This window comes from Thamnophis sirtalis, unplaced genomic scaffold (genome assembly GCF_051295495.1).
Source record: "Thamnophis sirtalis isolate CommonGarterSnake01/CBP01778 unplaced genomic scaffold, rThaSir2_p1.2 scaffold_10, whole genome shotgun sequence".
Classification (NCBI taxonomy): Eukaryota; Metazoa; Chordata; class Lepidosauria; order Squamata; family Natricidae; genus Thamnophis; species Thamnophis sirtalis.
The window spans coordinates 24,917,703-24,935,586 of record NW_028261390.1 but is presented as its reverse complement, the minus strand read 5'-3'; positions in this window follow the sequence as shown (position 1 = coordinate 24,935,586).

Sequence of the window (17,884 nt, the reverse complement as noted above, 5' to 3'; positions counted from 1 at the left end):
GTCCTGCTCCGTAGGAAGAGTGTGCACCCACTAATATTGGTTTAGTACAGTGAAGCTTAGGCTATCTAGAAAATCAATTGAAAAAGTACATTTGATTCCAAGATTGTTTTCTATCCCCATAAACAGTTTTCATTCACATGGACAATTAGTTGGATGCTTTCAGTATTTTCTGTGAAAACCCCTGATTTTTATAAGGAAATGTCTACTTAATGTCTATGGACATTCTCAGTCATCCAGGTCATGGTTGTCCCAAAGATGCTTTTTCAAGAGGCAACTGGACTTTCTGGTTTTATTTTTTTCTTCAAAGAAAACCAGAAAGTTCATCTCCCTCTTGAGAAAGCATCTTTGGGACAAAATGTCCACTTCCAGGGACAAGCAGGCCCCATATAGATTTTAGACAGATTCTTAGGTTATCAAGACTATATTTCCTAGACCTAATTTGTAATGACGCTTTTTCCTATGGTAGGATTGCTCAGTCAAGAAGCTTTCTTTTATATTAGCAATAAATCACTTTTGTCTTACTGAATCTGATGTCTAGTATCACATCTAATAATCATTGATTATTTATAATTTTAATGCTGGTTTTAGTTATTGTTGTTATTATTATACAATTGTATCACAGCGGCCAGTTGTTTCGCCGGATTTGGCACTGATTACTAGTCGGGCCCCACCCAGGGGCCTAGGACGTCGTAACGTATTTTCGTAATATGCGTGCAGATCCAAGCAGTGCGGCTTTTTGCATTTGACTGATGGTGATTTTGTCAATTTTTAACTTTTAAATGTAATTCCAGTGCTTTTGGAATAGCACCCAGTGTGCCAATTACCACTGGAATTACCACTGCTGGTTTGTGCCATAGTCGTTGAATTTCAATTTTTAAGTCCTGGTATTTTGCGATTTTTTCATGTTCCTTCTCAGCGACCCTGCTATCACCTGGTATTGCAATGTCTATGATTTTAACCTTGTTTTTTTCAACCAGTGTGATGTCTGGTGTATTATGCGCCAGTATTTTGTCCGTTTGTATATGGAAATCCCACAAGATCTTGACCATCTGATTTTCGGTGACTTTTTCAGGCTGATGTTCCCACCAGTTTGTTGCTGTTTTAATATTAAAATTTTTGCACAAATTCCAATGGATCATTTGCGCTACTGAATTGTGCCGCAATTTATAATCAGTCTGTGTGATTTTTTTTACAGCAGCTGAGTATGTGATCAACAGTTTCATCAGCTTCTTTGCAAAATCTGCATTTGGCATCATCAGAGGATTTTTCGATTTTGGCCTTAATGGCATTTGTGCGGATAGCTTGTTCTTGCACAGCCAGGATTAGTGACTCTGTTTCTTTCTTTAATGTACCTGTTGTTAACCATAACCAAGTTTGTTCACTGTCCACTTTATCTTTTATTTTTTCCAGAAATTGGCCATGCAGTGCTTTGTTCTGCCAACTCTTCATTCTTGATTTTATCACATCTTTTCTGTATTCTTGTTTCGTCTGTTGGGCCTTCAGTAGATTTTTGTTCTTTACTTCGGTTAATAGATATTCTTGACTTTCTTTTAAATAATCAGCCAGTGCATGTTTTTCTTCTTCAACTGTTTGCTTCACTTGTAATAATCCTCTGCCACCTGATTTTCGTGGCAGGTATAGTCTATCAGTATCACCACGTGGATGTAAACTGTAGTGCATTGTCATTAGTTTCCTGGTTTTTTCGGTCCAAAATGTCCAAATCAGCTTGTGTCCAGTTAACTATACCAGCTGTGTATCTTATAACTGGTATTGGCCAAGTATTTATGGCCTTGATTGTATTTCCACCATTCAATTTAGATTTCAAAATTTTCTTAACTCTATTGGTGTACTCTCGCCTGACAACAGTTTTTACTTCTCCATGCTTGATGTTATCCAACTGCAGAATGCCTAAGTATTTGTAGGCTTCATTTTCTTTGCATTTAATTAATTGGCCATTGGGCATTTCAATTCCCTCACATGCAGTGATTTTGCCTCTTTATGGATACAGTGGCGCATTTTTCCATGCCAAACTGCATTGAAATATCGGTGCTGAATACTCGGACTGTGTTTGTCAATGATTGGATTTCTATTTCTGACTTTCCATAGAGTTTCAAATCATCCATATATAGTAAATGCGAAATTTTTTCAGCTTCTTTGGCTGTTTGGTAGCCTAATTTCATTTTTTTTAAGATTACTGATAGTGGGATCATTGCGATGGTGAAGAGAAGAGGTGAAAGTGAATCACCCTGGAAAATTCCTCGCTTGATATTAACCATTCCGTAGATCTCATTCCCTACTGCCAACTCAGTTCTCCATTGTTTCATCGCCTTTTCAGTAAAGGATGTAATATTTTTGCTAATGCCAGTTGTTTCTAAGCATTTTATGATCCAACTATGTGGCAGTGAGTCAAATGCCTTTGTGTAATCAATCCAGACCATATTCAAGTTCGTTTTTCTGTTCTTACAATTTTCTAATATCATTTTATCAATTAGAAGCTGATCTTTTGTGCCCCTGCTCCTTCTTTTGTTGCCCTTTTGCTCTACTGGCAAGATGTTGTTTGTTTCCAAATAATCCATCATGTTATCTGCAATAATGCCTGTGAGTAATTTGAAGGTTGTTGGCAAGCATGTTATTGGTCTGTAGTTTTCAGGTGTTCCTTTAGTTGCATCTTTCTGAATCAAGTATGTTTTTCCAGTTGTCAACCATTCATCAATTTGGCCCTTTTGTAAAATTTCATTCAGTTGCCTGGCCAATATGGCATGTAAACTGGTCAGATATTTGAGCCAGAAACCATGTAATTGGTCCTTTCCAGGTGATGTCCAATTCTTTACCTTTTGTACTCGATTTTTGACCATCTCAGTTGTTATTTCTAATACTTGCATTTGTTTGTTGCCAATGCTTTTCTCAAAGTCATGTATCCACTTTGCTTCCTTATTGTAGTCCTTTGCATTTTCCCACAATTCTTTCCAGAATCCAACTGTGGCCTGTTTTTCTGGTTTTTCACTTTTGGTGTCACCATTCACATTAAGACTTTGATAAAAACGCCGTTGGTCTGATCGAAATTGCTGATTTTGTTTATATTGGATCTTTCAATTTTTCTAGCTGTTGCTGTTATCTGCTGTTTTACAATCTCTACAGCTTCATTGACGTTTCTTGTATCCAATCTATATCGTCTGATTAGCCGATCTATGATTTTGTTGTTTTTAAGCCGTTGCTCATGCATGTTCTTTAAGTTACTAGCATCTGCCCTTAATTTTTTGATTATTTGTTCTAAACGGATTTTCCACTTTGGCTTTGATGCTTTTTCTGTTGTGTGACTAGGTACTTTAATTTTAATGCCTAGTTCATTAGTGACTATTACAGCTGTGCTGTACATTAACTGGTTTGTTTCCAAGATGGATCCCGGTTCAATTGTTGAAAACACTCCATTAACCATTTTCATGATAGGGGCCAAAATTTTCTTAGGCACAGTTTTTAGTGATGGTAAACGTTGCCTTTCCTCATTAAGCAGAAAATGCTCCATGATCTTATCCTTAAATTCTTTTTGTTTTTGAGTTAGTTCATCAGTTTGTTCAGTGATAACTGGTTCTAGTGGTGGTGATGTTATTTCCTCCCCGAGAGCTTCTTCTGGGAGTTCTACTATAATGTCTTTAGTTGTGTCTTGAATATCAGTTATTTCCACTTGTGATATTGTTTTTTTGGTTTTGCAATTTGCCTGAATTTCCTCATGTTCAACTTCACTAAACACTTTATTCCATATAATAAATCGCCTTTGATCTGCTAGTCGTTGTTCACTAACATTTGAATCTGGATATTGTTGTTTCCATAATTCATACATTCGCTTTAAATAGCCTCTTTTTTCTGGCTCCGAGTTGTAGTAACAGGCCATTATGGCATGGTTTTCATCTGCACTATATTTTTGTCGTTTTGTTGGCTGGTCCACTTGTAGCCCACTTGTCGACGGATGTCCAGGGACCCCAACATCCGCCGCGGCCCTTGTTAAACCACGCGACGACCTATGCGGTATGGAATTCTTTTTTTTTCCACCATATTGTATGGGTTGGCAGGTTTTTTTTTTACAGGACCAGATGCCAACCTGACCCCAACCCTCCTCCTTTCTCATCCGGGCTAGGGACCAGCAACGGCGGAGTATTATTATTATTATTATTATTATTATTATTATTATTATTATTATAATTTATACGCCGCCCAATCCCGGGGTTAGAATCTTATGGAACAGCATTCTGGAATTTTAGGGGCACAGGTAATATTTAAGCTTTTTATGAATTATGAACAACCCCAGCGGCACCAATTAGACATCTGAGGGCATGCAAATGAGATATATGAAATAACAATTCATTCTTTAACACCAAGGCTATATCTTCTCCCTGAAGCTTCACTTCAATTATGGGTGGAGCGGTGTGTTAATGTACTATGCTATTTACCCTCAAGGCTTGGCCTTCTACCCTGTATATGCTTCGTTTATTTTAAACATGCTGTTGTAAGATAAAACACAAGATACCTATTTATTTTTATATCATTATAGCTTGGTCTTGACACTGCTGGAATCATCCAGTATCTTAATAATGAGGGCAGGATAAATATATCATAGGAAATATATAATGGAGAGTGACAATAAGAATATAGAATCAATCTGGATCAAACTGAAAATAAAATCAGGCAGGCAATCTCAAGAGGGGTAGAAAAATAAAATTCTAAATTAATTTATGGACTTGATATTATCTCCAATACTGATTCTCTTGTTTCATTATCATGTAAAGGATAACATCACCCACTCTGGTCATTTTTGTACATCTTTCTATAATACCCACTTTATTTATGTTTGCTTTTATGGTTTGCTTTTAATTCTACTTTCCCAATATGGCTTAGAATCTATTAGCATAGAAATGATTATATTTGGTATTCATCTTAGTTTGTGTATTTTGCCAAGATTCTTCTCCTACTTCCATTAAGCATATTTCTGTTTGGGTAATCTAAAACAGGTTTATGGCTCTTCTCTTATATAAGAATGGGCAATATGTATAGCTAGTCACAGGATTAATTTGTCAGAAGCACTGTTAGGCAATCTGGGTAATGTGCAATTTGACACCTGCACTCAAGGCAGGCATATACTCAGGCAGTTTACGCACTTGTTATAAATAATTAATAATTAAATCTGTCACAATTGAACTTTGTAGGGTTTGCTTGGCAAGTAAACAAGGGATCAGATTTTTTGTATTTGGGGTATTGAACACTCATATATCATGCATGTTGACATCACTCCTATACCTGTTATTCTTTCCTCCCTGGCAAGGAATCTAGAATGTCTTTAATTGATACACTACAGACTTGTATGTTATGAGAACTGTTACAATTTTGATTTAATCTGTACAAAAAACTTTGGAGTGCACTTGAAGTACTCAACTAGAACATCTCAAAACAGCTTTATCTCTTCCCGAGATCAGGCAGCAGCTATGAGACAGGTGTCTCAAAGATGTGGTTTTTCTTCAAACTGGAAGACTTCTCCTTAAGGAAGAAGAAGAAGAAAACTGAAATGTTTTGCCTCTCATCTAAGAAACTTCTTCAGTTCTGATGGTAGGGGGATGGACTACATGAGACAGGTGATACATGCATCTTCTAAAGCACGGTGTCAAATTCGATTGCATCAAGTGATGTGATGTTTTTTGTGTTTGCAGAGCTGGGGTGGGTGTGGCCTGCACGTGATGCATCCAGCCTCCCGCCTGCAAACTAATTAAAACAGATTAAATGAAGGAACTGGCAGACAAGATCTCAGAACCACTGAACTATATCTTTCAGAGATCCTGGAGCACCGGGGAACTGCCAGAGGGCTGGAAAAGAGCTGATGTGGTTCCCATCTTCAAAAAAGGGAAAAAAATAGATCCAGGAAACTACACACCTATAAGCCTGACCTCAATACCAGGAAAGATTCTGGAAAAGATAATCAAGCAACGAATTAGCGAACACCTAGAAGTAAACAAAGTAATAGCCAAAAGCCAAAATGGGTTTGTCAAAAACAGATCATGCCAGATTAATCTTATTGCATTCTTTGACAAAGTGACAAAATTAGTAGACCAGAGGAATGAGAACTGAGGAGAAATTTCCTGACAGAACAATTAATCAGTGGAACAGCTTGCCTCCAGAAGTTGTGAATGCCCCAACACTGGAAGTCTTTAAGAAGATGTTGGATAGCCATTTGTCTGAAACAGTATAGCGTTTCCTGCCACTCCAGGGGCCACCAGGATTGCCCCAGTACATCTGCTGTCAGAGGAGCCAGGTCTCCCTCCCCCTCTATTGCAAGTGAGGCTTCCGATTTAGAGGAAGGAGAGTTAAAGGAGGTGGGGGTTCTCTGAGGATGAGGAGGCCCAGGCAGAGGACGACTCTACCGTTGCTGGTCTTTCACCCCCTCCTTATTTAGCTCCTTGCTTCATAAGGCAAGGGCCACAGCAGATCTGGATCCCCCCACAGATCCCAAGCCTGTGTCTGAAACGCCTAGCACTAGCAAGGGCAAGAGGAAGAAGGGGCCCTTCCATAGACCACCGGTGGCAAAGGAGGAGACCCCCACACCAGATATGTTTCTAGAGGTGCTCAAATCTCAGTGGGTGAAGCCAGGGTCCTTTCCCACTCCAGGGGGAAATGAGAGGAAATTCCATAACCTTAACCCTACCTTTGCCCAAGCTCTCCAGGTTCCCGAGGTGGACAACCCAGTTGCCACCCTAGCTTCAACGTCAGCGGTGATCACAGGGGACATCGCCAGCTGCCTCAAGGCAGACGACAAGAAGGCAGACATCGTGCTACGTTCCAGGCTATAACCTGGGCCATTAGGGCAGCTGCTTCGGCATCTTTTTTCAACAGGTCCATGGTGCTGTGGTTGGAACAGCTGAGGGACAGGAGTCCGGCCTCAGAAGTTCGTTTGTTGCAGGACATCTCCAAGATGCTGGCAGCCACGCAGTTCTCAGCAGATGCCACCCTGGACGCAGTTAAGTATGTGTCTCGGGCAATGTCATCTTCGGTGGCGTCTAGGCTCCTGCTGTGGTTATGCCACTGGCAGGCGGAGTCCTGGGCTAAGTGGCACTTGACAGGAGCAGACTACACCGGGGACAAGCTGTTCGGAACTGCGCTGGATCCTATCCTGGTGGAGGATAAGAACAAACGGAAGGTCTTCCTGGCGACTACCAGATGCTCAGACTTCCGGCATGCTCCATATCCCAGGAGAACCTCATACTGCCCACCTGAAGTGGAGACCCAGAACCAGAGGTACCAGAACCCCAGGTTCCACAGGCAGGGGGATAGGAAGTTCCATAGAGACAGGTTCAGAGGCCAACAGCAGGGCAAGCGGCCCTTTCGAGGAGGAGGAGGCGGTTGCCCTTTCCGCAGGTTCAAGTGATCCATCCATGGATCATCCCATTGGCGGTCACTTCTCCCTTTTCGCAGATGCCTGGGAACGAGTCACCTCGGATCAGTGGGTCCTCCAGACTGTAAAGCTCGGGCTGCAGTTGGAGTTTCGCTTACTACCCCTTAGTAGGTTCCGCACCTTTGCCTCCTCCACAGATCCGACCAAACGGACCCTTAAGGCCAAGGCCATCAAACACCTGTTAGATATCAGGGCCATTGAGAGGGTCCCAGAGGGGGAGAAGGGCCCCGGTTTCTACTCGAACCTGTTCTTAGTCCTCAAGAGTTCAGGGAGGTGGAGAGCCATCCTGGATCTTAAACTACTCAATTCCCGGGTGGTCTACCATAAGTTCAAGATGGCCTCCTTAAAATCCATTTTAGAGGGCATCCGACCGGGCGATTTCTTGGCCTCCATCGATCTCACGGAGACCTACCTTCACATCAGAATCGCCCCAGAACACCACAAGTTCCTTAGGTTTTCCCATGAGGGCAACCATTTCCAATATAGGGCCCTTCCCTTTGGGCTGGCCTCAGCCCCCAGAACCTTCACCAAGGTGTTGGCGGCAGCAGCAAGCCACCTGCGCTCCTTCCAAGTCCATCTGTTCTGTTATCTAGATGACATCCTCATCTTAGCTAGGTCCCCAGAATCTGCCAAGCAGGACCTGGGGACCACCATTGGCACCCTCAGGTCCCTGGGATTCTCTATCAACCTGGAGAAGAGCCACCTGGTCCCATCCACCAGCTCCAGCACCTAGGATCCATTATAGATTCAGTGGCTGGGGAGGTCTTCCTTCCCCAAAATCGAAAGGACAGCATTGTGCAACTGGTTCATGAGGTTCGCAAGTTATGCTCTGTCCCTGTAGTTCTTCTTTCCAGGCTCCTTGGGAAATTCATTTCTTGCATAGGGATCGTGCCGTGGGCCCGACTACACACCAGGGAGCTTCAGTGGTTCCTACTCCCATACCAGAGAGCTAGGACGAGCGATGCCAGTTTCAACGTTCGAGTGTCACCCCAGATACTGCTTTCGCTCCGTTGGTGGCTGTCCCCAGCATTGAACAAGGGATGCCTCTTCATGGAACCAGCAAGAAAGGTTCTCACCACGGACGCAAGCCTGTTCGGCTGGGGAGCTCACCTGGAGACCAGATTGCCCATCATGTCCTCGTCCTGACGGACAACGTGGCGGCCAAGGCCTATGTGAACAGACAGGGTGGCACCCATTCCAAGGCACTTTGCGACGAGGCCCTGCGACTGGAGAACTGGGCAGAGAGGCATCTCCAGTCCATTAGAGTGGAGCACATCTCCGGGACAGAGAACCAGCAAGCAGATTGGCTCAGCAGAGAGACGATCAACAATGGAGAGTGGCAGCTTCATCCCTCAATCTTCCTACAGATCTGCGAGAGGTTCGGGCACCTGATGGTGGATCTCTTTGCAACCCCAGCGAATGCCCAGCTGCTGAGATTTGTATTGAGGTTTCTGGCCAGGGGAGCCATGGACACAGATGCTATTCGATGCAGATGGCCACCAGGTCTTCTCTACACCTTTCCCCCCCTTCCTCTTGGTTATGAGGAAGGTGGTGTCAGAAGGAGCGGAGGTCATCCTAGTGGCTCCCTTCTGGCCACACAGTCCCTGGCTAGCAGACCTAGTGGAGCTGTCCTCAGCCCCCCACTGGAGGATCCCTGCGGGGGAGGTGCCCCTACTCCAGGGGTCTCTGGAGCATCCAGATCCGGAGTGGCTCCATCTGACTGTCTGGCAATTGGGCGGGAGCAGCTGAGGGAGGCACATTTCTCCACGAAGGTCATTAAGACCGTGGAGGTGTCCAGGAGACAGTCCACCACTCGTATTTACAACGCCTCCTGGGTTGCCTTCGCTGACTGGTGCCAAGCTAGGGATCTCTACCCAGCTTCGGCCTCTGTACTGCAGGTTCTGGACTTCCTCCAGGAAGGACTAGAGAAGGGTTTGACCCCTAGCACCCTTAGAAGACAGGTCTCCGCCCTTTCCATGGTCCTGGGGGGGGTGGATGCTCCCCCCTTGTCCCAACATCCGGTCCTAAGGCACTTCCTCAAGGGAGTGGCGAATCTGAAACCCCCAGTGGTCCATCAATTCCCCACCTGGGACCTACCTACAGTCCTCCAGTCATTGATGGAGGCACCATTTGAACCCTTGAGGGAAGTTTCCCTTCAGTTCCTGACCCTTAAGGTCGTCTTCCTGGTTGCCATCACCTCAGCCAGGAGAATATCTGAGATCAACGCTCTCTCCAGCAGAGTGGATCTCTGCACCTTTCTAGAGAACCAGGTCATCCTCAGGCTGGACCCCGAGTTCATGCCCAAGGTCAATTCCCTGTTCCACAGGGCCCTAGAGATAGTTCTGCCGGATTTCTGTCTGCAGCCCTCCAGAGTTAAGAGAAAAATCTTGGCACAGATTGGACGTCAGAAAAGCCTTGCGCATTTACCTGAAGCGCACAGCTCCCTTTAGGCGTTCGAAAGCCCTCTTCGTATCTTATCAGCCATCCACCCGAGGTTTCCCCGGCCACCATTAGCAGGTAGATTAGAGCGGCCATCTCTCAGACTTACGGGGCACTTCAAGTCCCAGAAGGCATCACAGCGCACTCCACCAGAAGTGCGGCCACCTCAGCAGCCTGGTCCACCCAGACACCCATAGAGGAGATTTGCAGGGCTGCCACCTGGTCTTCTCCCTTGCCTTTCATTAGGCATTATTGGCTAGACACTTACGCCTCTGCGGAAGCAGCCTTTGGCAGGAGGGTGTTACAGGGAGTCCTTGACTCTCGAGGGGCTCAGGCCCATTAACTCCCTCCCAGGACATCTAGCTTTGGTATGTCCCATTGGTACTCCTCCCACACCTCACTTCGGAAACTGGCAGTTGGTCTTCCCCGAACTGCATGTTTAGAAGAAGGTGTGGGAGGAGTCACTCCCCCCGCCCTGTGTTAGGGCGCCCTGCGCCGGGGCCTGAGCTAGCTCAGTGGTCAAGCAATGGCAAACAGGAAACCTCGTGTTTGTGTTGTTCTTTGTTTGTCCTTCCTTCCAGGTGGTCTGCTACGATCCATCGATTAATCTGGGGAGGTCAGAAGGAGGAACGTTAGTGTGGCCTCAAAAGATTACCTCAGTCTCCTAGGCAAAAGGGTTGGGTTAATACCCATTGGTTACTCCTCCCACACCTTCTTCTAAACATGCAGTTCAGGTAAGACCAACTGCCATTTCCTTTACATTTTAGTAACCTTTCCTTAGATAATTGGTGTTTTCTTTCATACTTTTAGACTTCTAATTTCTGTTTCTGTTAGTTAGCAATTGATAAAACAAATCCCACGTGAAAAAGTAGTCGAAGCCTTCTTGATTTTAATTGTCAATTTATTCATTCCTCCACATTTTAATATTTATTCATTTTCATATCTCTTTTTTTCCACTGTGGTGCAAACACAATTCTAGCAGCTGTTAACATGTGTAAAATTAAATATGTATTGTATTCCCTTTGAAATACCCAACAAAATATTTCTGGTTTTAAATCCATATCTTGCTTTACCATTGCTTCTAACCATGACACCACTAATTCTTGAATAGCTACTTGGTCTGTCCTAAGTACTGGACCTAATTCATATATTCCTGTTTTTTGAACTGAGGAATAAATTTCAGAAAAAGAAATCTGTTTTACTCTGTTAATCTACCTAGGACATTCATTCTTGATCTAACTTCTTTAATGAAAAACTATATCTTTCCTGTTTGTTGGGGGACATCCTTCATGAAAAGACTGTACATTGTTGGGTGAAAACAGAGTTCCCTTCTGTTACCTGTAGTGTAGTCCTCAGCTTACAACCACAATCAAGTCCAACATTGTTTTATTTCTTTTGCAGTTAGTATAATTTAACAGGATGAAGAGACAACAGAGTATGACTGCCAGGACAGTCATCTTTCCTATGTAAGTAGCTGGTTTCCGAAGTGAGGCGTCGAAGGAGTCATACATAGGTATTAACACAGCCCTTTTGCCCTGGAGACTGAGGTAAATCTTGAGGCCACACCTCCATTCCTCCACTGACCTCCCAGATTAACCTCAGTCTCTGGCCCAGAAGGAGTGTTTACCTAACCCTCCCTCACTTCGTAGACTACTAGGTTTTTTCTCAGTTTTTTCTAGGTTTTTTTCTCTAAGTCTTTAGGATTTTCCAATTTTTTGCTTTACCTTCAGATCTGCTCTTCTCTCCACCCATGCTCAGCGCTGCTGACAGGCAAGCCTCACCGTGGTCCAGCGCGAGTCCCAAGCGGCCGGATCGCCGTGTAAAAGGGAAAAAAGCTGCTGCGCCACGAGGCCCGCTGGAACAGCTGCAGGCCATTCAGGAGACCTCCACAAGGCACCAGTGATTGAGGAACCAGCCAGGGCCTTCCATCAACGTTCCCGAGCCTCGGAGGAGATTGGGTCGCAGATTGGTGGCCATTTTGGATTCCCCCCATCTTAGAACATGTGGGAGAGCGCATAACCCTCTTACAGAGGCTGAGAGTGCTCAAAAAACACCGCAGTAGCCGGAAGAGACTACAGGAGGAGGCCTCAACTCTGCTGGCAATCTGGGGAGGGCCCAGAAGCAGCGGTGAGCTGGCAATCAAGCCGCAGAGCGGCGGCAATCATTAGAGAAGCTTGGTGTCTGGAAGATCAAGGCACACAGAGAAAAGAGGCCAGCAGGGAGAGAGGAGGTGGTACAGTAACTGTGAGTACTATGGCGGAGGTGGCAAGAAGCGGGGGTGCCAGGCCTAGGTCCCCAGGGGATTCGAATCCAGGTGAGGAGACCTCCAGGGGGGGTGTCCCCCAGTTTCCAGAGGGAGATCCCCCACCAAGAAGGGCACCCCCAGGCCTCATATGAAGGGAATCTCTAGGAAGGAGGTTTGAGTTACCAGGGCTTCTGCAAGGAGGTTCAGGGCCACCATCAGCCCTTCTCCTTCCAGATCTTGCTCCCCCCGCAGGCTTCCTGTTCTGGAAGAGATCGGGGGGACATCCCCAGGTTCTCCAAGGGGCTCAGGCAGAGGGCACAGCTCCTTATCACCCCCACTTTCACCTGCCCACTCATCTGAGGCTAGGGGAGACCCCTTCGGGCTCAGGGCACCCAGCCCTGCCAGATACCGACTGGCACCGCAATCCCCTGAACCTAGGAAATTTTTGCAACCCCCAGAGCTGCACCCCTCACTTCCAGAGATTCCTGAAAGCTTCCAGAAGGTGCTAGCCAGGGCCATAGCTCAAGGGATTGCTTCAGGGATGAAACACCAGTCCCAGGGTTCCAGGAGTAGGTCTTCCTGGGACCAGTCCAGGGGTCACCTGGATTGCTCCAGGGCCTCTGCTACCAGAGAGCCCAGGTCCCCTTCCCCCTCCACTGCCAGTGAGGCTTTGGATTTAGAGGAAGGGGAGTTGAAGGAGGTGGGGTTTTCTGAGGATGAGGATGCCCAGGCCCCTGAGGCCCCCAACATCACCGGTCTCTTTCCCCCCTCCTTGTTTAGCACCTTACTTCATAAGGCCAGGACCACAATAACTTGGACACGCCTCCAGAACCCAGTCCTGCCACTGCCACGCCAGGCACTAGTGGGGGTAACAAGAAAGGGCACTTCCATAGACCCCCAGTGGAGAAAGAGGAGATTTCCACTCCAGAGATGTTCCTAGAAGGACTTAAATCCCAGTGGGTTAAGCCAAGGTCTTTTCCCAATCCGGGGGGCAATGAGCGTAGATTCTATAATCTCAATTCTATCTTTGCCCAAGCTCTGCAGGTTCCTTCGATGGACACTCCAGTCACCACCCTGGCTTCAGCTTCGACCGTGGTGACTGGAGACATTGCCAACTGTCTTAAGGCAGATGACAAGAAGGCGGAAATAGTTTTGCATAAGTCATTCCAGGCAATAACATGGCCTATTAGGGCGGCTGCTTCTGCATCCTTTTTTAATAGATCAACAGTGCTGTGGCTGGAACAGCTGAGAGACACGACCCCGGCCACAGAGGTATGTCTCCTGCAGGACATCTCCAGGGTGCTGGCAGCCATGCAGTTTTAGGCAGACACTACGCTGGATGCAGTTAAGTATGCTTCTTGAGCTTTGTCGTCCTCTGTAGCGTCCAGGCACCTGCTGTGGCTGTGCCACTGGCAGGCAGAGTCTCGGGCTAAGTGGCACCTGGCAGGAGCTGATTACACCGGGGACAAGCTTTTCCGGGCCTCGCTGGATCCTATCTTGGTGGAAGATAAGAATAAGCGAAAGGTCTTCCCGGCTACGACCAGACGGTCTGATCACCGACAAGCTCCTTACCCCAGGAGGACATCTTACCACCCACCTGACACGGATGCCCAGAATCAGAGGTACCTGGTTCCTCAGTTTCATAGACAGGGGGATAGACAGTTCCCAAGGGACAGATTTAGAGGCCAGCAGCAGAGCAATCGGCACTTTCGAGGAGGAGGCGGCCAGCCTTTCCGCAGGTTCAGGTGATCCAATCGCAGATTACCCCATCGGCGGCCGGCTCTCCTTATTTGCGAAGGCCTGGGATCGCATCACATCGGACGAGTGGGTCCTCTAGACAGTTAAGCTCGGGTTACAGCTGGAGTTCCACTTGCAGCCCCCGAATAGATTCGGCACCTTCACTTCTTCCAGAGACCAAACCAAACGGGGCCTTAAGGCCAAGGCCATTAAGCACCTGTTAGACATCAGGGCCATAGAGAGAGTACCAGAAGGAGAGAAGGGCTCTGGATTCTATTCGAACTTGTTTCTGGTCCCCAAGAGTTCAGCGGGGTGGAGAGCCATTTTGGACCTTAAACTGCTTAATTCCAGGGTGGTATACCATAGGTTCAAGATGGCCTCCCTTAAATCCATCTTAGAAAGCATCTGACAGGGTGATTTCTTGGCTTCCATCGACCTCACAGAGGCCTACCTTCACATTAGAATCGCTCCTGAACATCGTAAGTTCCTTAGATTTTCCCATGAGGGCAGTCACTTCCAATATAGGGCCCTACCCTTTGGGCTGGCTTCAGCCCCCAGGACCCTTTCCAAGGTCCTGGCCGCGGGTATCTTCGTACCATTCCTTTGCTACCTGGATGACATCCTCGTCCTGGCCAGGTCCCCAGACACGGCCAGGCAGGACCTGGGTCTCACCATCGACACTCTCAGGTCCCTGGGGTTCTCTATCAATCTGGAGAAGAGCCACCTGGTTCCATCTACCAGACTCCAACACCTAGGGAGCATTATAGATTCGGTGTCTGGGGAGATTTTCCTTTCCCAGGAATGAAGGGACAGCATTGTGCAGCTGGTTCATGAGATGCGCAAATTACGCTCTGTCCCTGTAGTTCTTCTTTCCAGGCTCCTTGGGAAATTCATTTCTTGTATAAGGATCGTGTCTTGGGCTCGTCTACACGTCAGGGAGCATCAGTGGTTCCTGCTCCCATATCAGAGAGCCGGGACGAGCGACACCGGCTTCAAGGTTCGAGTATCATCCCAGGTGCTGCTCTCGCTCTGTTGGTGACTGACCCCAGCACTAGACAAGGGCTCCCTCTTCAAGGAACCAGCGAGGAAGATACTCACAACAGATGCAAGCTTGTTTGGCTGGGGAGCACACCTGGAGACCCAAATAGCCCAGGGCTGCTGGACTCCAACAGACCTGCGCAATAACATCACCTGGTTGGAGCTCAGGGCCATCCATCTGGCTCTATGTCATTTCAAGACCACTGTGACCGGGCACCATGTCCTGGTCTTGATGGACAACGTGGCAGCCCACATGAACAGACAAGGGGGCACTCATTCCAAGGCCCTTTGCGACGAGGCCATCCGGTTGGGGAACTGGGCAAAGAGGCATATCCAGTCCATCAGAGCGGAACACATCTCTGGGACAGAGAACCAGCAAGTGGATTGGCTCAGCAAGGAGACGGTCGATGACAGAGAGTGGCAGCTCCATCCCAGCGTCTTCCTACAGATCTGTGAGAGGTTCGGGCACCCGACGGTAGATCTCTTTGCAACCCCAGCAAATGCCCAGCTACTGAGCTTTGTATCGAGGTTCCTGTCCAGGGGAGCCATGGACACGGACGCCCTTTGCTGCAGATGGCCACCAGGTCTTCTCTACGCTTTTCCTCCCCTTATCCTCATCCCTGGGGTTCTGAGGAAGTTAGTCTCAGAGAGAGCAGGGATGAAACTAGTGGCTCCCTTCTGGTCATGTCGCCCCTGCTAGCAGACCTGGTGGAACTCTCCTCGGCTCCTCACTGGAAGATTCCCCCAGGGAAGTTGACTCTGCACCAGGGATCCCTGGAGCATCTGGATCCGGAGTGGCTCCATATGACCACCTGGCAATTGAGCGGGAACAACTAAGAGGGGCCCATTTCTCTGCTAAGGTCATTAAGACCAGCAAGGCAGCCATGAGACAGTCCACCACTCGCATCTACACCGCCTCCTGGGTCACTTTTGTGGACTGATGCCGAGCAAGGGACATTGTTCCAGCTTCGGCCTCCATACCTCAGGTTCTGGATTTCCTACAGGAAGGTTCTGGAGAAAGGTCTGGCCCCCAGGACCCTTAAGAGACAAGTCTCTGCCCTCTCCACAGTCCTGGGGGTGGTGGATTCCCCGCCTTTGTCCCAACATCCAGTCCTAAGGCGCTTCCTTAAGGGAGCGGCAAATCTGAAACCCCCAGTGATCCATCGATTCCTGACTTGGGACCTGCCCACGGTCCTCCAGGCATTGACGGAGGCACCTTTCGAACCCTTGAGGGAGGTTTCCCTACAATTTCTGACCCTTAAGGTTGTCTTCCTGGTTGCCATAACCTCAGCCAGGAGAGTATCTGAGCTTAACGCTCTTTCCAGCAGAGCGGATCTCTGCACCTTTCTGGAGAACCGGGTTATCCTCGGGCTGGACCCTGCATTTATGCCCAAGGTCAACTCTCCCTTCCACAGGGCATTAGAGATCGTTCTGCTGGACTTCTGTCTGCAGCCCTTCAGGAATAGAGAAAGATCATGGCACCGGCTGGACATTAGAAGGGCCCTGCGCACCCTTTAGATGTTCAGAGGCCCTCTTCGTTTCCTTTCAGGCATCTACCTGGGGAGCCAAGGTTTCCCCGGCAACCATTAGCAGGTGGACCATTTTTGAGGCACAGTGCGCACTGCGCCAGGGGCCTGAGTTAGTTCAGTGGTCAGTCAGGGCCAGGCAGGAAGGATGTATGTGCTTTCTCTGTCTCTTCTTTCCAGGTGCTCTGCTACGAACCATCAGTTAATCTGGGAAGTCAGTGGAGGAATGGAGGTGCGTCCTCAATATTTACCTCAGTCTCCAGGGCAAAAGGGCTGTGTTAATACCCATGTGTGACTACTCCCACACTATCTTCGAAACATGAAGTTCAGGTAAGACCAAGTGACATTTTATTGCTTTGTGTGCTGTTTCATCCTTAATGTGGTAGTGCATGCAATTAAAGTCTTTCTTTCTGTGTCTCTTTGTGCAGGCCATTCATTGGAGCAAGTGTGGTTAGTGATGTAGAAGACCGGCAAGGCAGTCATCCTTCCTCTGTAAATAGCTGTCTTTATTGTTTTGTGTGCTGGTTTCATCCTAATGCAGTGCATGCAATGGAAGAGTTCATTTTTGTGTCTCTTCTTTGTGCAGGCCATTCATTGGAGTCAGTGATACTGAAGACTGGTAAGGACAGTCATCTTCCTTCTGTAAGTATCTCTTTTATTGTTTTGTGTACTTATTTTAATCTTATTTAAGTAGTAAGTGCACAAAATAATAAATTTCCTTTTTTATATCTTCTTTTTGTAGATCATCCATTGGGGCAAAGAATGCAGTGACATCATCTTGGCCACTCCCACATGGTCACATGACTGCCAAGCCACTCCCACCTGGTCACATGACTGCCAAGCCACTCCCACCTGGTCACATGACTGCCAAGCCACTCCCACCTGGTCACATGACTGCCAAGCTACTCCTACTCGGTCACATGGCTGGAAAGCCACTCTCACAAAGCAGGCCATGCCTACAGAAGAGATTCTAAAAAATTTTGAAACCACCACTGAGTATTATCAACACGTCAAACCTTTTGTCCCACCCCAGCAAATGGATATCCTACTTATAAGGAGCCTGGGAACTGGCTGTATTATATGCAATATCTTCCCTCTCATGATCTTGCTTATTTTTGTTCATTGTTTATACTTGGTTTCATAGAATGTTTTAAAGGTCAGTTTTATTGTACACTACCCAGAGTCACATCACATGACATGGGTGGCTATATAATTTTGACAAATCGGTAAATTTATCCATCAAGCATACTTGGGCATGCAAATGCATACACTTGTATTAATTACCTGGAAAATAAAGCACAGCACAATATATATGCATCTCACCTCCTTCATGAATTCTAACTTCCCTCATGAATTTTAACTTCCCTATTTCAGAGGCTTGTATTTTGTTTTGTGTGTGTTGTTAAAGCATTAGTAACTTATTAAGCAAGCTTCTCTCAGTTTTCCATTCCTACATTATTCTATTCA